Raw genomic sequence first — 23720 nt, forward strand, 5'->3', positions numbered from 1 at the left:
TACGTGACATGACATTCAGCACTCTCATTTCATTGGCATTCATGCTACATCTTGCACTGTCTACCAGACGCCCTGGTGTTAATTGTTAGTGGAGTGTTGTGCCCGAGGGGCTGACTTATGTGCGGACTTGCACTATCTGATTACGCATTCATTTGATTGACTGTTGGAAAAGGATTTTTTCAAAAGAGGTTTTTAAACCGAGCCAGATATTTTCTCAAGGATTTTTTTTCACGGTTCTACTGTTTTTCTCAAAGGGTTGTACTGTCCTATATAGCATGATGGAGTGCTCTTACGTGATTTCTTGTCTCTCAGTTATTATTTACTCTTATTACCACTGAGTTGGAAGTACTCACTTTACTCCCTGCACCTCGCCTGCAGTTACAGGTATTGTTCACCCGGTAGCGGGTTATTAGCTAATTGAAGGTATGGCTATTGTAGCTGAGTAAGGTGACCGCCAGCGTTCGCGGCACCGGATGTTGTCTTTTGATTTCCAGGATTTTTCCTTATATATTATTATTGGCCTTGTAGTTGTGTTCAGGTTTCTTTAGATGCTCGTGACTTGTGACACCCCGGTCGGGTTGTGTTGGGTTGTACATACTGGTTATTATTGTCGTTAAGCTATATTTATCTATACATTTATGTTTAATAATTGTTAAAGAAACGGATTGGGTTAGTTGGCTGGCCTTGTCTTCACGAGAGGCGCCATCACGACCGTGTATGGAAATTGAGTCGTGACAAGTTAGCATCAGAGCCTAGGTTACTAGGTCTCACGAGTCATGAGCAGGTTTAGTAGAGTCTCGCGGATCGGTGTGGAGACATCTGTATTTATCCTCGAGAGGCTGCAGAACCTTTAGGAAAACTTCCCATTCTTGGAATTCTTATCGTGCGTACTTGATTCAGCTTGAGATATAACTCTTGAAATTCCTTCCACACGTCTGTATGCGCACGCGAGCGCTCAGTTCTGTATATGCCTTGATGGCTAGTGATTCCCCGATCAATGGGCGAGATGTAATTTCCGTGAGTTTGATGTTGGGCCAGTCTGGAGGACTTGAGGCCGGATCTTTGCCTATGGCTTAAGCACTGAGGTACTGATTGTGTGAGCAATTGTTTTGAACTTATATGTTCAGTATTGTCCTTATTAGCCGGAATGGCGGTTGGATATCCATGTGATGAGTATGTTAGTACTGCGAGATGTATCCATGTGATCTTGGTAGTGACGAAGGAGTCTGCTGAATAATAGATGAGCTATTAAGTGTTTGATTCCTATTGTGATTTGATGTGTAGTCTGAGTTATAGGCGCGTGAAGAATATTTTCGTTTCTCCTAGCTGGGGAGTGAAGTGCATTACGTATGGCGGTATGAGTTCAGATTCAGGAATACTAAATGACAGTGTTATGTGTATGTCGATGGAAGGTGTGCTGAAATACTAAATTGAGGTGAAGCAGGTGGGTTATCTCCTGCGGAGTGTTCTTAAGTGGCATGGTCCCTATGTGTATGCTAGAAAGATCTCATGTGTAATCGAAGAGTACGTGTTGAAATTTGATAAATTCGGGTCGCTCAAGGGAGTGGACTCAACTGGTATGGGGATGAATGCGAGATTTGTAGAGGATTTCAGTGCTAGATGATCTGTGCTTTCACAAAACTTGTAGATGATTTAAGTTTAATCTTTGAAGCCATGAGCAGCTTCAATTCAGGCATTATGACTTGTACGCGTGGTCGGAATTGAATTTCGGGGAATTCGGAGTTGATTTGGAAAGAGAATTCTCATTTCGTAAGCTTTAAGTTGAGAGAATTGACTAGGATTGAATTTCAGAGTAAACGGTCTCAAAATCGGGATTCGAAGGTTCCAATAGGTTCGTATGACGTTTTTGGACTTGGGCATATGCCCGAATCGGGTTTTGGAAGACCCGGGAACGTTTCGGCACCTATTGTGGAAGTTGGCATTTTTGAAAGAATTTCATAAGTTTGGGTTGAAGTGCATTTCAGTGTTATCAATGTCCGTTTGGGATTCCGAGTGTGGGAATAGCTCCGTATGGTGATTCTGGTGTTGGGAGCGCGATCTAAAGTGAATTCGGAGATCTGTGGGTCATTTTGGAGTCATTTGGCTAAAGATAGAAATTTGAAGGTTTTTGAAGAGTTTGACCGGAAGTGGACTTTTTGATATCGGGGTCGGATTTCAATTTCGGAAGTTGGAGTAGGTCCGTAATGTCGAATATGACTTGTGTGCAAAATTTGAGGTCAATCGGACGTGATTTGATAGGTTTCGGCATCAAATGTAGAAGTTTGAAATTCTAAAGTTCATTAACCTTGAATTGGAGTGCAATTCATGGTTTTAGCGTTGTTTGATGTTATTTGAGGCCTCAAGCAGGTTCGTGATATGATATGGGACTGGTTGGTGTGATTGGATGGGGTCCCGGGGGCCTCGGGTGTGTTTCGGGGTGGTTTCAGATCATTTCGGGCTGTTTTGCAATAGATGATGTTGGTATCTGGTGTTGTTCTTCGCGTTCGCGAAGAAGGATTTGGCTTAAGGGACTTTGTTCTTCGCGTTCGCGATGGGTTCCTCGTGTTCGCGAAGAACGAAATCTCTGTTGCACAGGTCTGACCTCGGAGGCTCATATCTCGCAATCTATACAGAATTTGGAGATAATCCAAAAATGAAAGTTGTAGCCATTGTGTCTAGTTTTCAGAAAGGTAAATTACTTAGCATTTGGAGTTTTGTACAAAAAGTTATGGCCATTATACTAGAGGCTGTCTGAGAAGAGTTTGAAAAATGGTTTTCTTGGAATTTTCTTCTTCGCGAACGCGACGGGTCTCTCGCGAACGCGAAGAAGAGTCGTCTGGGCAGTGTATAAGTGTAAAGAAATGGGTTTGGCTCATTTCATCTCATTTCCTCCATGGGAGCCGACCTATGAGCGATTTTGGAGCTCCATTTTCATCATCCATGTCATGGTAAGTGATTCCACCTATTGCAAGTTAATTACTTGGATTATATCTAGATTTTAACATGGAAAATCATGGGAAATTAGTGAAAATTGGGGTTTTGAAGAAAAACCTACAAATTTGGTATTCTTGGATTTTGACCACGATTTGGGCACGAAATTGGGAGTAAATTATATATTTGAGTTTGTGAGGTTATGGGTAGACTTTATCTTCGAAAAATTTTGAAATCCGGGAACGTGGGCCCGAGGGCAATTTTGTCAACTTTTCGATCGGGGTTAGAAATTGTTATAAATTGGATTGTAATGAGTAATTGATCATATATTAATGAGTTTATCTAATTATTGGCTAGTTATGGAGCAATGTGCATCAATTTGACTTTTCGGAAGGGCGTGGAATAACGGTTATGCAACTTCGGAGCGAGGTGAGTCTCCTTTCTAACCTTGTAAGAGGGAATTGTCCCCGTAGGTGAAATAAATGGTTATGTTCTCCTATTTGTTGGGGCTACGTATGCACGAGGTGACGAGAGTCCATGCGTAGCTACTAATATGTGTAAGTCCGGGTAGTCTAGGACCCAAAAGCATGCTATACTTGGAATATTTGTGATCTTATTGACAGTTGAATGTCTTAAATCCTATTGAATAGGTAAATGAATTTCTAAGAGGATTAAACTTCATTTTCATAAATCATTTAAAAGAGAATTGGCCTTTATTTGAATAAATATTCCCCGATAAATTCTTAATTTGCTGTTTGAGCATGTATTTCTATGTGTACCTACGTCGCATGTATGGTACACGAGCAGGGTGATTGTTTATTTAAATTTGACCGCGTCGCATGTATGATTCGCGAGCGGGGTAATAGATGCATCTATGTTTCGTGCCGCTCGACCCTCGGCAGTGCACATTTTTCATTTATGTTGGATCGGGTCGTACGACCTCGGCATGAGTTGCGCATGTTTGAATCGCTTGTCTTGAGATTTATTGGTATTGCCATCTGCTCTCCCCGACTTGATATAATTGTAAAATAATGGATTATGAATCCGGAGGCTTTAAATAAAAAGGAACTTTTACTTGTTTAGTAATTCATTTGAATCTACTATTGTCCTTAATAAATCCGTGTGTCATCGCTTTAGTGATATTATTATTTGACCATTAGTAAGTGTCGAAGTTGCGATCTCATCTCTACTTCTTCGAGGTTAGGCGGGATACTTACTGAGTACACATTGTTTTTGTACTCATGCTACACTTGCTGTGCATTTTGTAGCACATGTACAGGTATTTCTGTTGGCCCATTGGGCGTAGCAGCACGGGCGACCCGGAGACTAGGTGAGTTGTATTTCCTCGAGGCGACCCGCTGCTAGTATAGTCTCTCTCTTAGAATTGTATTTACTTTCTGTCCAATTGTGTTCCGGACAAGTGTTGTACTTTATTCAAATTCTTAGAAATTGCTCATGCACTTGTGACACCGGGTTCTGGGACGGTTACGAAGTATTTTGTATTAATTGCTTATCATTTAATTTGAATTGAAGTGATTATCTTTTATTTGGAAAATTTGGAGGAAAATCATAGATTTCAAGAGTATTAAATAGAGTATTAAAACGAGAATTTAATTAAGTATTTTGGTTGGCTTGCCTGACAGAGGTGTCAGGCGCCATCACGACCCTTAGTGGATTTTGGGTCGTGACACAGAATGAGGAGGAAGAGGGGAGGAGATGGTGAAATTTTAGGGTTGATTGGAGGATGACCGCCGCCTGTGGGCGATTTTCGGCGGCGGAGCTGGGCGGCGACGACAGTCTCTAAGAAGAGAGGAGAGAGTGAGAAGAGAGAGGAAGAAAAGAGAGATAAGGGGGAAAATGGGGGCAATATTTGGCTTTATTAGGCTTTAAATACCTAGGTGAGAGATTAAATTAGGACCGTTGGATCAAGCCAAGATGTGTGGCTAAGATTAAATCTCAGTCACTTAACCAAAACGACATTGTTTTGGCGCGTCTGGTTGGAGCCTTGAGCTGGGCGGGTCCAATGCAATTGGGCCGCAGACTTGGTCCATGTTTTGGGCCAGTTGTGCTTAAAAACCAACAAAATCAATCCATATTATCCCCATCACTCAATATTTAAGAAATCTTAATTCTAATAATCTACAACACACACAAAAATAAATCTAAAAAAAGGTATAATGTAGGAGAAAAGAAAAAAGCAAAAATTAGATATATATATATATATATATATATATATATATATATATATATATATATATATATATATATATATATATATATGTACTATCTATCGCTACCTGCTGTAACTCTATCTACCGAGGATTAGATAGATAAAAAAAATTACCTAGTAATTTTTATCTGCTTATACCATTATCTCTCATTATTTTAATCTGTAATTTATGAATGACCTCTTATTATTTTTTCAAACTTTAAGAAATTCAAATTCTTTAATTGTGATGAACAAGAGTTTAATTTGATAGCACGATGCATTCATTAATAATCAATATTTTTGTTACCTTTGAGCTGCCATTTGTACCTATTTCACACAATATCCTCTTAATATAATGTATCCACTTCAATTAGGCAAATATAGCATAGGTTACATTCTTCTAATACTAATCAGTGGTCGACACGTCATGTGAAAAAAATTGTGAAAAAGTCAAATTTGTAGCTCAATTAATATCTTATATCCGAACTAATTAAATAATGGGGCGAATTTAAAGAGAGTTTTTTGAATTTCCCGTGACTCATCCACAATTAACTATCAAAGTCCACAAACCATACAAGGAAAAATAAATAAATAAATAAAAGAATTGGATTGAAATTTTCAGTTTAAGTTCTGAAAGTGGGGGCCAAAGTGGCTATTTTCAATATTATCTCTCTTAACATAATAAGTTGTGCCGAGGGTCATTCGGAACAGGCTCTCTACCCCTCCAAGGTTGGGGTAAGGTCTGCGTACACTCTATCTAGACCCTACTTGTGAGATTTTACTGGGTTGTTATTGTTGTTGTAACATAATAAGGTGTGCGGGAATTAAATAATTGAGACAGTGTAATACAAATTAAAAAAATAATTCATAGAAGTTTTCATATAACTATATATATATATATATGTTGCTCCCAAACGCACACGCAAGTATACGTGGTCGTACAAGTAATAAAATGATAAGTCGAGTGCCGAACCCACAGAGACTTGTATCAACTACTCACTAAATTCACCAAGATTGTTATTCAGTCAAGCCTCTCACAACCCAAAAATCACAAGTCGTGATGGCACCTAACTCAACTCGCTAGGTAAGCCAACTAACATAAAATACAACTCAACTTAGATTATAAGAGAATAGAAAATAGATAATCGAACATTTACAAATTTATCCAAGACCTGGTAGTACGAATCACGAGCTTCTAAGATTTGGAATTTCAAAACTGATACAAATAAATACACGTTATGTTTGAAGGTTACATAAATAGATTAGCAATAACCTAAGCCACCAAGGACAAGTGGTAGCTATATCCAAACGCACGAATATCTTCCGAATCAGCACCCGACGTCACCAGCAGCTCCGATCCAAAATCTGCACGCAATGTGCAGAAGTGCAGTATCAGTACAACCGACCCCATGCACTGGTAAGTATTCTGTCTAAGCTCGTCGAAGCAGTGATGAGGCTTTTAGTTAAAAGATGCTTATTGTTATAACCTGTACATTAGATTAACAGTAAAGCAGTTCAAAGCAAAACAGATAAAGGTATCATATACAACACGGCGAGACAGTCAACAATTACTAAAAGGAACCACAGTAGAAGATTTACGATCTTTCTTAGTATGAGAAGTATATCCAAAATATCAAATCACATGGCACGGTAACACCCTTCGGGCTTTTAGCTCATCCTCACCATGTATAAATAAATTTATGTACAATTTAATTAGCATGGCAACACCCTTCGTGCGTTCAACTCATCCTTCCAAATGAACGTATAACAGAACCAACCATATGACAGAAACACAATAATAGGAATTACAAAGTAGGAAATACACAAGTAACAACAATGGACCAGGATATACATGTGGACAACAGTAAAGGACTAAACGGAAAGCACGTGAGTAATAAAAACAATTGGAAAGCAAGGGGGTATCAACGTCAATTAACTAGTATATTGGAGGCCTAAGTACAAATATGACAAATAAGAAGGAAACACATGATCTTTACAAGTTAACAAGTAAGGGCAAGAATGACAGGCATGATGGAATGATTAAACTAGAGTGCGACAGAATAGGTATCACATGAGTATAATTTCAAAGCAAGAAATTGGCATGGCACATGCAAGTTAAGCAAGTAAAAGACATGGACAACACAAAAACAATTGAGATAGAGGTCAGGTATGGAAAATAACAACACATCACTCAGAATATTTAATTGCGACAATAACAGCTCAAGGTAAGGGTAGAAGTGTATACACGGAAAACAGATATCACATCATAATGCATGTACCTCATCCTCACCTGCACGGAAACACGCTTCGTGCCATGACCTTACAATATTAAAAGCATAACAATATAAAATGATATGACACGGCATCACCCTTCGTGCTTTACACTCTTTCTCACATGATAATGTATATAAAATAGTACGGCATCACCCTTCGTGCTTTACACTCTTTCCTATCTCAATGTGAACTCTTACACGTTTTTCTCTTATGACACAAACATAAAGGGTGCTACCCATTTATAACACATGAACCAGCCCCATTTTCTTACATTAGTTGCCTTAGGCTTAGACACTTGTCCCACACAGCCCACTATTTTAGCCTAATGTAGTTGACAACCCCAACTACTAGGAACATGTGAAGATCATGCCAATAATAATGGAAACATGGCAAAAAACGTGCTAACTCCCATCTTCCAGCATATTGAACAAAGCCAACTGCTGCCCATGTGCACAACATGTGCCGTAACCGCTCTTGACTTGGTCAATCTGAAGCTTGGTGCCTATTTTTGTACCTTGGCTTGAATCAGGCGCCAATGCCATTGTATCCAGTTGCATTGTGCCACTTTTTGCCTATGCCATTGCCCACGAACATGGCCCTTTGCCGCGCCCCAATGTCATGACAAGTCTGTCCCGCGCACTGCCTTCCGTTGCACTTTAGCCTGCCTTTGCCACTTCGTTTTTGCCTTGCCTTAGCATTACTGCCTCATGCCTTGATGCCTTTTCCATGATCAAGTGTCACCCTCAGCCCGCCACTCATTGTCAAGCCCTTGCCAAGCTACCTCACCTCTGTCAAAGACTTGGCCATCACTTGCCCGTTTCCATTTTTGCCTTGGTGCTACTCGTGCACCTAGCTTGCAACACTCTTGCTGCCTTACGACAACGCTCTTGTTGTCAAGTCGAGCTCAAAGTGCCGGAGGTCTAACAAACCACCCACACCCTTTGAAACTTGACGTCCTCGTCGAGGTTAGCTCAATTTATGAGTCCTAAGGGGTTGACAAGCAACGCCCCTTGGCCTCCCTTCTCTTCAGCTACAATTGCATTCACTCCAGCCCCTTGTTTGTCACTGGTCATTGCCTCTAATGCAGCCCTCTTGTCCGCGGCAGTCATAGCATTTAACACTGCCTTCTTCAGGCAGTCCCTTGCTCGATGTGGTCCATCACAAAGGAAACAACCACTGAATTTGCTGTCCTTCTCCTTGCATTTTGAAGTTCCAGCCTCATGCTTTCCCTTCCCCTTGTCTTCATTTGCATTGTTGTTTTCACATTTCTTCCACTCCTTTGCCCTATCCTTCTTTCCGTATTTGGACTTTGGAGTAGAAATCTAATCACTCAAGTGAAAATTGTCCAATGCATCGGCCGCAACCACAGCAATTGCAAGGTTTTGAATATTCTGCCTTCGCAACTCCTATTGTGCCCACCGTTGCAGCCCGCTCATGAAGTTGTGCAACTTGTCTTCTTCCAACATGTTGCTGATACTCAACATCAAAGAAGTGAACTCTTTGACATATGCTCTTACTGATCTGGTTTGCTTCAACTTTTTTAGTTTTTCCCTAGCAATCCAAGACGTATTGCTAGGAAGGAATTGATCCTTCAATTCCTTTTTAAGCCGCTCCCACGACTCAATCTTTGGTCTGCCCAAACTTTAATTTCAGCCACACGGGTGCGCCACCATAGCTTAGCATCTTCACTCAAATACATGCTAGTCAAGGTTACTTTCTCATTCTCATCTTGCACACGAATAGCATGAAAGTACTGCTCCATATCCCAAAGAAAATTCTCCAATTCACGTGCACTCCTTGCACCACCAAATGCCTTAGGTTCAGGAATTTTCACCTAGAGATGTTCAACACCACGTTGAGGAGCATCCTCGCCCACAGCACGTCATAGTACCACTGTCTCCACTTTCAGATCAGCATTCTCTTGACTTAGCCTTGCCAATTCTGCCTCAAGGTAGGCAAGCCTTGTCACGAGAGTCTGAATTTCTTCACCTTTAGGAACAAAAGAAACTCAAACTCGAAGTACAATGCCGTGTACAAGAAGATCACTCTTGACACTCAGTAGACTACTCTTAGCCATAGGTGTTTTAACTCTTGAAAAAAAGACTTAGAACTCTTTCCTATCTCAATGTGTACTCTTACACATTTTTCTCTTATGCCACAAACATAAAGGGTGATGCCCATTTATAACACATGAACCAACCCCATTTTCTTATATTAGTTGCCTTAGGCTTAGACACTTGTCCCACATAGCCATGTAACACAAAAACAGCCTACGCGGCAGTCAAGTCTGACACTTGACTTCAGCCTGCTCCAACACTTAGCCAAATTTTCAGCAACTTTGGACTTAGAATATTTTAGACAGCTTTCAATGTAGTAAGTTTAGGACTGATTTTAGGCAACGAAAAATAAGTAAAGGCAAGAAAATTTTAGATGAACACAAGGCACAATATACCGGAAACTCTTTTGATAACTGTGAGAATGCACGGGATAAAAATCTTATTGATTAATTATGATAATGATACAATGAGTCCTATTTATATATAATACATGTCCTAATCCTAATACATATGGGATTAGGGTTATTTACTACTATTTACTATCAAACTAACACTCCCCCTCAAGCTGGTGCATACAAATCATATGTACCGAGCTTGTTACATATATAACTAATACGAGGACCAATGAGGGACTTGGTGAAAATATCAGCAAGCTGATCATTCCACTTCACAAATTTTGTAGCAATATCTCCCGAGAGTATCTTTTCTCCAACAAAGTGATAGTCAATCTCGATGTGTTTAGTTCTCTCATGGAACACTGGATTTGACGCAATATGAAGAGCAGCTTGATTATCACACACAAGTCCCATCTGACTAATCTCACCAAATTTCAACTCCTTGAGAAACTGTTTGATCCAAATTAGCTCACATGTCGCCATAGCCATAGCTCAATATTCTGCTTCTGTACTAGACCGAGCAACCACATTCTGTTTCTTGCTCTTCCAAGACACCAAATTTCCTCCTACTAAGACACAATATCCAGACGTAGACTGTCTATCAGAAGGTGATCCTGCCCAATCAGCATCTGAGTTTCCAACGATCTGCTCATGACCTCGATCCTCAAACAATAAGCCTTTGCCTGGAGCTAATTTTATATACCGAAGAATGCGGACAACTGCATCCCAATAAATTCACAGGGAAAATCCATAAACTGACTCACAACACTCACAGGAAAGGAAATGTCAGGTCTAGTCACTGTGAGGTAACTTAATTTACCAACCAACCGCCTATATCTTGCAGCATCGCTAAGAAGCTCCCCCTATCCTGGAAGAAGTTTAGAATTCGGATCCATCGGAGTGTCAACAGGTTTACAACCTGTCATTCCCTTCTCTTCAAGAATATCTAAGGCATACTTTCGTTGTGAGATCACAATACCTGAGCTAGACTGAGCGACCTCAATACCCAAAAAATACTTTAATCTGCCTAGATCCTTAGTCTGAAAGTGCTGAAAAAGATGTTGCTTCAACTTACTAATATCATCCTGATCATTGCCGGTAATAACAATATCGTCAACATAAACGACCAGATAAATACAGTGATTTGAAGCAGAATGTCGATAAAATACAGAGTGATCAGGTTCACTACGAGTCATGCCAAACTCCTGAATAACTGTGCTGAACTTACCAAACCAGGCTCGAGGAGACTGCATTAGACCATAGAGGGACCGGTGCAACCGACATAGAAGGCCACTAGACTCCCCCTGAGCAACAATCGCTCCATATAAACCTCATCCTCAAGGTCACCGTGAAGAAAAGCATTCTTAATGTCCAACTGATAGAGAGGCCAATGGCGAACAGCAGCCATGGATAGAAAAAGGCGGACTGATGCAATTTTGGCCACGGGAGAGAAAGTATCACTGTGATCGAGTCCAAATATCTGAGTATATCCTTTGGCAACAAGATGAGCCTTAAGTCGATAAACCTAACTATCTGGACCAACTTTGACAGCATACACCCAACGACAACCAACAGTAGATTTACCTGAAAGAAGAGGAACAAGCTCCTAAGTACCACTCGTATGTAAAGCAGACATCTCGTCAATCATAGCCTGTCGCCATCCAGGATGAGACAGTGCTTCACCTGTAGACTTAGGGATGGAAACAGAGGACAAAGATGACACAAATGCACAATGGGATGATGAGAGACGATGGTAACCTAATCTGACGTAATGAGGATTAGGATTAAGTGTGGACCGTATACCTTTTCGTAGTGCAATCAGTCGATTAAGAGGAGACAAGTCCGCAGTATTAGCAAGGTCAGGTGCAGGACGTGAATCAGCTGGGCCTGATGCTGGGGGCGGACGACGATGATAAGTCAGGAGTGGTGGAGTTGTAGAAGGTTGAACTGGACTAGGTGGTGGAACTGGAGCTATAGTTGGTGGCACTGGAGCTATAGTTGGTGGAACTGGACTAGGTGGTGGCACTGGACTCGGTGGTGACACTGGAGCTATAGGCGGTGGAGATGCAACTGGGACTCTAGGCGGTGGAGCTATGGAGGAAGATGAATGGGAGATAGGGACTGAATCTCCAAAACAAGGAACGGGTAGCACCTCAGAAATATCTAAGTGATTAACTGGACCTGTGAAGTATGATTGGGTTTCAAAGAAGGTAACATCAGCAGACATAAGAAATCGCTGAATGTCAGGAGAATAAAATAGATATCCTTTTTGTGTTCTTGAGTAACCCTGAAATATGCACTTAAGAGCACGAGGAGCTAACTTATCTTTTCCTGGAGTAAGGTCATGAACAAAGCACGTACTCCCAAAGACACGGGGTGGAAGAGAGAACAAAGGTAAGTGGAGAAACAGGACAGAGTATGGAACTTGATTTTGGATAGCTGAAGATGGATACGATTAATAAGATAACAAGATGTAAGAACTACATCCCCCCAAAAACGCAGCGGAACATGAGATTGCATGAGTAAAGTACGAGCAGTTTCAATAAGATGCCTATTCTTTCTTTCAGCTACCCCATTTTGTTGGGATGTGTACGGACAAGATATTTGATGAATAATCCCATGGGAGTTCATAATGTGCTGAAATGGGGAAGACAAATACTCTAGGGCATTATCACTGCGAATGTGCGGATAGAAACCCCAAATTGATTCTGAATTTCAGCGTGGAAGGTCTGAAAAATAGAAAATAACTCGGATCGAATTTTCATCAAAAATATCCAAGTGCACCAGGAATAATCATCAATGAAACTGACAAAGTAGCGGAATCCCAAGGTAGAACTGACCCGACTAGGACCAAACATCTGAATGGACTAAAGTAAAAGGTGACTCTGCTCGATTATCGAGACGCCGCGGGAAATGGGAGCGGGTATGCTTACCGAGCTGACATGACTCACACTCTAGAGTGGACAAGTGAGATAAACCAGGTACCATTTTCTGAAGTTTTGACAAACTGGGATATCCTAACCGTTTATGTAATAAATTTGGTGAATAAGTAACGGGAGAAGTTATTGGAGGAAGACAAGATGCGAGTCCATGTGATTTTGCAAGGATAAGGTAATAAAGTCCATCTGATTCACATCCGGTACAAACGATCCGCCCTGTACTGCATTCCTGTATAAAAACAAGGTCATCAAGAAATAAAATAGCAGATTTAAGGGATTTGGCTAGGCGACTAACGGCTATGAGATTAAAAGGACTACCAGGAACATAAAGAACGGAGTCTAAAGGTAAGGAAGGAAGTGGACTTGCTTGACCTATTGCAGTTGCCATGGCTTGAGACCCATTGGCCAGTGTGACTGTTGGAAGAAATTGAGAATATGAAATACTAGTGAAAAGAGATTTGTTACCAGAAATATGATCAGATGCACCTGAATTAATGACCCAAGACTCGGAAGGTGAAGATTGGGAGACACAAGTCATACTACTATTTGTTGGAACAACGGAGGCTAATCCTGAAGATGTCTCTTTACGTGCTTTGTACTGAAGGAACTCAATATAATCTGGTAAAGAAACCATCTAGATGGGATTCAATGCATTGGATCCAACAGATTGTGAGTTAAAGGCTTCCGATACGAATGCCATTATAATATCATGCCGGAAAAAGCAGAAATTTTCTGGGGATCACTGTTCACGCTGGAGAAATCACTATAGCTGCCGGAAAAACTCAAAGTGGTCGGATGCAAACGAAAATAGGATGGGTAGGGTCGGAATTAGTAGCAGACCAAACTGTTCTGATGAACCGTCGTCAAAAATGGCCGGAAGTGGTCGTACTCGCCGGCGCATGGATTTACGCGCTCGCCGGAAAATTTCTGTTGCCGGCGCATGGAGGCGCGTGGCAGCTTTTCTGCCGGAGAAATTTTAATGGGTTGGTCGCCGAGGAGTGATCTGCCTCGTGGTGGTGTTGGTTTTTGCACAATACCAACAGAAAGTGACTTGATTACGGGCAGCCTTCTAAGTCGCCGAAAAATTGCACGGCGGTGAGGTCTTTCTTCCCGGAAGTTGCTGGAATGATGCACAGCGATAGGTTTCTCACTAATGCTCTGATACCATGTGAGAACGCACGGGAGAAAAATCTTATTGATTAATTATGACAATGATACAATGAGCCCTATTTATATATAATACATGTCCTACTCCTAATACATATGGGATTAGGGTTATTTACTACTATTTACTATCAAACTAACAACAACTTTGTATTTAACTCAAGCATACAAAGAAACTCAAACTCGAAGTACAATGCCATGTACAAGAAGATCACTCTTGACCCTCACAAGACTACTCTTATCCTTAGGTGTTTTCACTCTTGAAAACCAGACTTAGGACTTTTTCCTATCTCAATGTGTACTCTTACATGTTTTTCTCTTATGCCACAAACATAAAGGGTGCTGCCCATTTATAACACATGAACCAGCCCCATTTTCTTACATTAGTTGTCTTAGGCTTAGTCACTTGTCCCACACAACCCACTATTTTAGCCTAATGTTGTTGACAACCCCCAACTACTAGGAACATGTGAAGATCATGCCAATAATAATGGAAACATGGCAAAAAACGTGCTAACTTCCATCTGCCAGCATTTTGAACAAAACCAAATGCTGCCCATGTGCACAGCATGTGCTGTAACCGCTCTTGACTTGGTCAATCTGAAGCTTGGTGCCCATTTTCGTGCCTTGGCTTGAATCAGGCACCAATGCCATTGTATCTAGCTGCATTGTGCCACTTATTGCCTATGCCATTTCCCACGAACATGGCCCTTTGCCGCACCCTAATGTCATGACAAGTCTGTCCCCGAAGCCTTCCGTTGCACTTTAGCCTGCCTTTGCCACTTCGTTTTTGCCTTGCCTTAGCATCATTGCCTCATGCCTTGATGCCTTTGCCATGATCAAGTGTCACCCTCAGCCCGCAACTCATTGTCAAGCCCTTTCCAAGCTGTCTCGCCTCCGTCAAAGCCTTGGTCATCACTTGCCCGGTTCCCTTTTTTCCTTGGTGCTACTCGTGCACCTAGCTTGCAACACTCTTGCTGCCTTATGACAACGCTCTCGTTGTCACGTCGAGCTCAAAGTGGCGGAGTTCTAACAAACCACCCACACCCTTTCAAACTCGACGTCCTCGTCGAGGTTAGCTCAATTTATGAGTCCTAAGGTGTTGACAAGCAACGCCCCTTAGCCTCCCTTCTCTTCAGCTACAATTGCATTCACTCCAGCCACTTGTTTGTCGGTGGTCATTGCCTCTTATGCAACCCTCTTGTCCGCGGCAGTAAAAGCATTTAACACTGCCTTCTTCGGTCAGTCCCTTGCTCGAGGTGGTCCATCACAAAGGAAACAACCACTGAATGTGCTGCCCTTCTCCTTGCATTTTGAAGTTCCAGCCCTATGCTTTCCCTTCCCCTTGTCTTCATTTGCATTGTTGTTTTCACATTTCTTCCACTCCTTTGCCCTATCCTTATTTCCATCGTTGGACTTTGGAGTAGAAATCTCATCACTCAAGTGAAAATCGCCCAATGCATCAGCCGCAGCCACAACAGTTGCGAGGTTTTGAATATTCTGCCTTCGCAACTCCAATTGTGCCCATTGTTGCAGCCTGCTCATGAAGTTGTGCAACTTGTCTTCTTCCGACATGTTGCTGATACTCAGCATCAAAGAAGTGAACTCTTTGACATATGCTCTAACTAATCCAGTTTTGCTTCAACTTTTTCAGTTTGTCCCTAGCAATCCAAGACGTATTGCTAGGAAGAAACTGATCCTTCAATTCCTTTTTAAGCCGCTCCCACGACTCAATCTTTGGTCTGCCCAAACTTCCATCTTCAGCCATACGAGTGCGCCACCATAGCTTAGCATCTTCACTCAAATACAAGCTAGTTAAGGTTACTTTCTCCTTCTCATCTTGCACACGAATAGCATGAAAGTACTGCTCCATATCCCAAAGAAAATTCTCCAATTCACGTGCACTCCTTGCACCACCAAATGCCTTAGGTTCAGGAATTTTCACCTTGAAACGATCAGCACCACGTTGAGGAGCATCCTCTCCCACAACACGTCGTAGTACCACTGTCTCGGCTTTTAGATCCGCGTTCTCTTGACTTAGCCTTGCCAATTCTGCCTCAAGGTAGGCAAGCCTTGTCACGAGAGTCTGAATTTCTTCACCTTCAGTAACATTTCCTACCAATACTTCCAGTTTCATTAGCCTTTCCCGCGGTTCGTTGTTACCACCGGCCATGTTCTCAAACAAGACCACTAAATCTACCACTGCCCGTCGTGTCTCCGTCACGAACCTGCTCCGCTCTGATACCAGTTGTCACAGGGGCGTTTTCTATCCACCGAAAAATAGCCCGCTATGCGGCAGTCAAGTCTCAACTTGGCTCAGCCTTACTCCGATTTTCTTTCGCTTTCGAGGTTTAACACTTGGAATATTTTCAAGGCAACATAAATAAGTAAAGGCACAAGTAGATTTACGCGAACTCTTTCCCAACATTTTATAATATATGAATTACAAAGGAAACTCTCGATTTTGGCAAGGTGCTGCCACCCTTGGCAGACACCAACTCACAAAATTGTCGACTCTTGCACAAACTGCCCTATAAAAGCCCCTGCCTAGGGCATTTCGTGCTGCTCACTCTTGGCAAGGCAATGGCACATAATTTGCCATGCTCAAGCCTTGACATAGACAAAAACCCTATGCCTACATCTTGCTCATTTTCCCTCCTAGGTACTTAGCCCATTTTTGGGGCTGCTAACACACACACACACACACACACACACACACACACACACACACATATATATATATATATATATATATATATATATATATATATATATATATATATATATATATATATATAGTGTAGTCAGCCCAAAACAGTTTTCCTATTTCAGTTAACACCCCCAATTGATAGGCCATGATCACCCATGATAAAAAAACGTGCATGTCATGCTAAAATATGCCTAAAAACGTGCATAGACTTAGCCTCATTATCAGCAACTCTTTGGACATGGTAGTTGTAACCGCCCAACTGCACAGCATGTGCACAACACACTTGACAACCGCTCCACGTGCGCTGCACGTGCGCGTTTCTGGCCAGCTGCTGCACGCCCAAGGCTGGCATTGTGCCCAGCCTTGCCCTTTGACACTGCTCCACCCCAATGCCATAGCCACAGCTTGTCGCCCATGACTTAGCCGCTCACACGCCCGCTGCCACAGCCGCTTGTTCATGTCAAGTCGCCCCTACTTGATCAAGTCTGCCCTTTGCCAATGCCAAGCTGATTTTAGCATCAAGTCACCAAGCCATGATGCCATTCAATTTGCTAAGTCGTTTGCCCACAAATTCCTTAGGTGCCAGCCCACTTATCTAAGCCAAGGCAACATCATATTGCCAACGCCACTGCCTTGACACTAAGTTGCCTCGTCTTAGAGCCTAGGTCTTTCCCGCTTTGCCTTGTCAAGCTTCTATCTAGCCCGCCTTGTTCCGTCAAGACTTTGGCCTTTGCTTGCACACAGCCCACTCGTGCTTTAGTGTAGTCCGTCATACCTTAGCCTTCCAATAGTAGTGTAGTCCGTCACACTTTGCCTTGCAACAGTTTGTTGCCATTGACAATGCCCGCATTGTCTTGCATGTTGATTTCCCCCGCACATAGGCCAATGGCAAGTCCATCATGCCATATCCTTGCCACTGCCGCGCCATTTGCCGATCAGCTTTGCAAGGGTCTAACAAACCACCCCAACCATTTGAATTCGATGCCCTCGTTAAATAATTTCCAACACATGTTGGAGCAGGCTGAAGTCAATTATATTAGGCTAAAATAGTGGGCTGTGTGGGACAAATTTCTGAGCCTAAGGCAACTAATGTAAGAAAATGAGGATGGTTCATGTGTTATAAATGGGCAGCACCCTTTATGTTTGTGGCATAAGATAAAAACGTGTAAGAGTACATATTGAGATAGGAAAGAGTCCTAAGTCTGGTTTTCAAGAGTGAAATCACCTAAGGCTAAGAGTAGTCTTGTGAGGGTCAAGAGTAATCTTCTTGTACACGACATTGTACTTCGAGTTTGAGTTTCTTTGTATGCTCGAGTTAAATACAAAGTTGGGAAAAGAGTTTCTTGTATATTGTGCCTTGTGTTCATCTAAATTTCTCTTGCCTTTACTTATTTTTCGTTGCCTAAAATCAGTCCTAAACTTACTACGTTGAAAGGTGTCTAAAATATTCTAAGTCCAAAGTTGCTGAAGTTTTGGCTAAGTGTTGGAGCAAGCTGAAGTCAAGTGTGAGACTTGACTGCCGCGCAGGCTGTTTTACAAGACACAATTAGAGCACAATCTACCCCCAAGCATGATTAACCCCAGCACATACATATACGCTCATCACCTCATATTTGTATCACCACCGCATGTAGCAAACAATGACAAATAGGAGGAAAAATTCCCTCAACAAAGTTAGGCAAAACACTTACCTCGATTCTGCTAACTCAACACTCAGCTTAGCCTTTTCCTCTACAAATTCGCCTACGCTCGACTCAACCTAGCCAATGACGACTTGAATACATCACACAATGCAAGAGAAAACAACTTCAATTAATAAAGCTGTGATTTTTATTCAATTTCTAAAAAGTCAACAAAAGTCAAACCCCTGGCCCGTCCGGTCAAAACCCGGGTCCAAGGGTAGGTCTTGACTACCCATAGACTCACGAGTCCGAATATGTGTTTTGTTTTCAAATCCGAGTCCTATTCGACTCTCAAATCCTAAATTTCATTTTTTAAAACTTTGACAAAATTCCCAAATTTTCCATAGATTTCTCATGAATTTGATGTTAAATCTTGTATAAAATCAGGAAGTATAGTTGGAAATCGATTAAAGATAATTACCCAATGTTTTGGTATGAAAATCCCCTCTCAAAATTGCCTCATCTCGAAGCTAGGGTTCAAAAATATGAAAATGAAGCAAAAACTCGGAATTCTCAACACTTAACAGGCTGCAGATGTCGCATTTGCGAACAAAACTTCACATTTGCGAATGAACAGTGTTTTCGCAATTGCCGTAAATGGTTGGCAATTGCGGATGAACAGACTTTTCGCAATTGTCATAAAAGGTTCGCAATTGCGAATGAATAGTGTTTTCGTAATTGCCATAAGATATTCGCAATTGCGAATGAACAGTGTCGCACCAGAAACCAGCAAAACCCAAACTTCTCCGAAATGATCCGAAACCACCCCGAAACTCATCCGGAACCTCCTGGACACAAACCATATATGAATTTCAATCATAAAACACGCTACGGACCTGCTCGCGCACTCAAAACACTGAAAAGAGGTCGTCTTAACCCGATATTGACCATGGTCAAACTCCCAAATTTCTTAACTTTACTAGTCTCTCAACCAATGATCCAAAAATACACCCAAGCCCCTCGGGAGTCCAAACCAAAAGTGCACACCAGTCTAAAAACATCATACGAACTTGCTCGCAGGATCAAATCGTCAAAATAACACCTAGAACTATGAATAGAACACCAAATCAAATGAAATTTTCAAGAAAGCTTTGAAATCTCTATTTTTACCACCGGACGTCCGAAGCACGTCAAACCGACCCCGTTTCCTACCAAATTTCACAAATAAGTCAAAAATATTATATTGGACTTGTACCGGGCTCCGGAACCAAAATACGGACCCGGTATCAACAATGCCAAACATTCAATCAATTCTCAAATACATTAGATTTTTTAGACTTTTAATTTTCAATAAAAATTCATAACTCAAGCTAGGGACCTCGAAACTCGATTCCGGGCATACGCCCAGATCCCATATTTTAATACGACCCACCGGGACTGTCAAAATACGGGTTCGGATCCACTTACTCAAAATGTTGACCGAAATCAACTAAAATTAACTTTCTAGGCAAAAATTCTTGTTTCTATCAGTTTTTTTAGCATATAAGCCTCCCAGGTCAATACTCGGATTGCGCACGCAAATCAAGAAAGGCTAGAATGAGGCTCTAAAGGCTTCGAAACACAGAGTTTGGTTCTAAATCACCGAGAGAAGTACAGATACTCGAAACGACCAGTCAGGTCATTACAAATCCAAATTCAAGTTCAAGAATGTGATTATACTAAACTATAATTCTATGTAGTAACTAAATTATCAAGCAGTAAAATAATTGTTATGCATTCAAAAGAGACAAATATTTCAGGGTTGTGATCGATTCACCAATCCTATTGTGTTCTAGTTAACTCTCCCTTTCATACAATTCACTCATGGTTGCTAATTAATCGATAATTACTCTCATAGCCTTCTCCCGAAGTACTACTCGCCTATTCAAAATAGATTAACGTCATTCCTATGGAATCAACCTTTTAAGAACACATTAAGATTATGATATTTGATTAAGTACGGTGACTAGGTATATTCCTATCCTAACCACAAATCTGCCCCCCCCCCCCCCAAGAGTTAAGATCGTGCTCTCTTCAATTCTTCTCTAATCTAAACATGACTTTCCCAAGCATAGCATAGATAGTAAGTAGAACCTAACTACTAGCCAGACAATTAAGCAATTAATCACATAATTGAAGAAATAACCATATATTAATGAATTGTAATCAAGTTTAAGTCAACGTTAAACAACAATATTCATGGCTAAATCACAACCCCAGAACTATGGGTTTTTAGCCACTCATGATAGTATCAAACAAATTCATAAGTATTGGATAATTGAAAATACTAAGAAAAGATGAAGAAATCTTAGATATACTTGCTCCCGAATTTTTCCCGTGTGTAAATCCTCTTCAATGGAGCGTCTCCCCTTTCAAAATAAGCTTAGTCTTGCTTTTATACGTGTTGGGTAGGTCTAGGACCGAAATAACCTTGTCCCGGGCAAAATTGGACAAGATTCACGCCACCAGCGCCCAGCCCGGTGCTAGGCACTGTCCCTGGCGCTGGTAATTTGCCACCACTGCCTCTGGCGCCACAGGTAGCGTGGGGCGCAGCCTGTGGCGCTGAGTTTTTTGCTTTTTCGTCCGTTTTGGCTCTAATCTCGCACCTTTCGCCCCCATTGCTTCTGGATCATTCCTACACATAAAAACACCTCAAATTAATATAAATCAACACATTTTACATCCTAAATCCACAAAAAAAAAAAAGTAAAACATGAGGCGATATACATATAAATATATATAATTTAAGCTAAACATCAACACCCCACACTTAAACTCTTGCTCGTCCTCGAACAATGGGACTATCAAATATACCCCCAACTACATACAAGTCTCAACTATAGAGGAGCACTTCAACTTTTAACCATACACTCTACCCTTGACTATGATCAATACCGGCAGACAAGCATGAACATACAAAATTTCACATTATTCCCGTCTAAGCATGCCCAAGTGTAACATTTCAATTCAATCAATTCCAACAACTTATCTGTAACCACCCGGCCTCAAGAGTCAACTTGTAACCACTAAGCACCCTCAACTCGCATACCCACCTGACAAGAAAGTTTACAACATCACCAATCATTCATGAGATCATGTGCCCTTACTAACAACGAAAGAGTGAATATATACTAGTTCACACATTAAAATATGCTTTTGAATATAAATTAAGGACATCCAACAATTTGAACAAAATTCGCTCACTCTCACAAAGAATTAATATGCATCCCGTGGTCGTACCATAAGCTTGCTCGTAGTGTATATCTCTACTAATTTAAGCTAGCCAAATCTAGGATCAATTAGGACTTTAAGGTTGTAATGTAGGCTAAGGGACGTGTATGATACATTTAGGATTAGTGACTAACCCTCCTAAACACTTTAATACACTACACTCACAATTCAAACACATATTCTCCTCAACCAAATCACTTGCCACAAACCCTATACAACATAGCCCTTTTTTTTTCTTTCATTAAGCACTTCTATACTCCCACAACACAAATTAATAAGAATTGGAGGTGTGTGTTTTTCTACATACTTTCACTATTATTTTTTTCTTTTTCTTTCTCTCTTTTTTTTAAAACACACTCCATACATTAAAGTTCATCGGTTAGTGACTTTTCATTTCAACTTTAGTGCATCAACGGGCCCTTCCATGGTTCCACTCAAAAGCTACTCCCCAATCTCTAACCTTACTTATTTTAGCGACTAAGTGCCTTAGGAGGTAAAGGTTCAACAATCTCTTTTTAAGAACAAAATAGGGGTATGACTTGTAATGTGGGTGCCAAAGAAAAGGTCTATAGGCTCAAAGGGGCTAGCAACAGAAAATTTTATTTCTATGTGGCAAGCACATCTATGACCAAGCAAGAAAAACCTACGTCATTTCCTAGATTAGCACAACTTACAATTTCGCTTCGATTAACACACGGGGCAAGTTCTAGACTACACAACATAGCGCAGAAGATCACAAATTCTCGCACACACTTTGCACATGACTCAATCAGGACGGTTCTGTTCAACTCTCAAGTCAAGCAAGCACACGTAATTGAGAAATATTAAGAAATATTGCACTATGTGGCATACAAGTCAAACAACTGAGAAAAGGCGTCACAATTCAAACCAAATACACGGGAAGATAGAATGCATGTCATAGCCTAATGTGCCAGCATCAACCACGTCACTAGGTAGCTCCGAGCAACTCAGTTTCTTCCTATACTACTGCTAAAAAAATAAAGTACCCGATTCGAGCTACACCCTTGAAAAAGAACCGGCGCCCAAAGAAAAACCAAGGGATACTATCTAACTATCCTAAATAAAAAATCTTTTTGGTGTTTTTAATCAGACTTTATCCCTCAAGAAAATTATCCAAAAGATCCATCGTCGGGAAAAGTCCGAGCCTTTTCTATTTTTTTTCGTTATTTATATATATTTTTTTCTTTTATTTTTTTCTTCTCTAAAGCAACTAAACTAAAACTAGACTAAGTAAAAATAATAAAAGAAACATATTAAAACTAAATGAAAGAAACAAAATGATACAAGATATACAACTACATCACATGCAGTATTCCTCCCACCCCACACTTAGTCTATGCATAGTCCCCGATGCATATACAAATATAAAATAGAGTAGGGTGAAAAGAAAACTCCCTGTCAGTCGGAGTCCTCCTCCTCAGCGTGCCCTTAATTAGCAGCTCTGGGCACATCATCATCCGGTCCTAGAGGCAACAAAGCCATGGGCCACGTAACAACATCACCAACCTCGTCCTCTGTGTCTGAGCCCTTGACAGTGTTTACGTCCTCCGACATGTGAACGGGGCTGCCAGGTACAATCCCCAACATCTCCTTGGACGAACTTGACAAGTCATTGCGTAAATGCATACGCTCCTTGTCTAAGATACCAGCCCTACTCATGAGTAAATTCAAAGAGTTATAGAGGTACCTATTGAAGTTCTCGTCTCGTTCGTTCCTTGCTGCCTGAGTGAGCTTTGACGACGTCTCCAACAATGATGTGATGTCCAATAACCCCGTAGGAGCCTCCACCACCTCATCATATCCTGGATACTTCGGCGCCTCCCGGGAAAGCATATATTGTGTGAGTAGGTTGCCGAAGAAGAACCTCTTAATTTGCCGCCCAAATCTCGTGCGGGCCATCTCACTGAGCATAATCTCACCCACATTTGAGAAAAATATACTTAGAAGCAGTTTTCAAAAGCTTGACCAAACACTAATTACTGCTCAAAAGTGCTTTTCAAATTAATTAGCCAAACACAAACTATTTCACACTAAAAGCACTCTTTTAAAAAGTATTTTTGAGAAAAGCACTTTTCAAAATAAGCTGATTTTAGATACTTGGCCAAACAAGCTATAAATTAGGACTTTG

Source organism: Nicotiana attenuata, chromosome 3 (assembly GCF_001879085.1).
Source record: "Nicotiana attenuata strain UT chromosome 3, NIATTr2, whole genome shotgun sequence".
Classification (NCBI taxonomy): Eukaryota; Viridiplantae; Streptophyta; class Magnoliopsida; order Solanales; family Solanaceae; genus Nicotiana; species Nicotiana attenuata.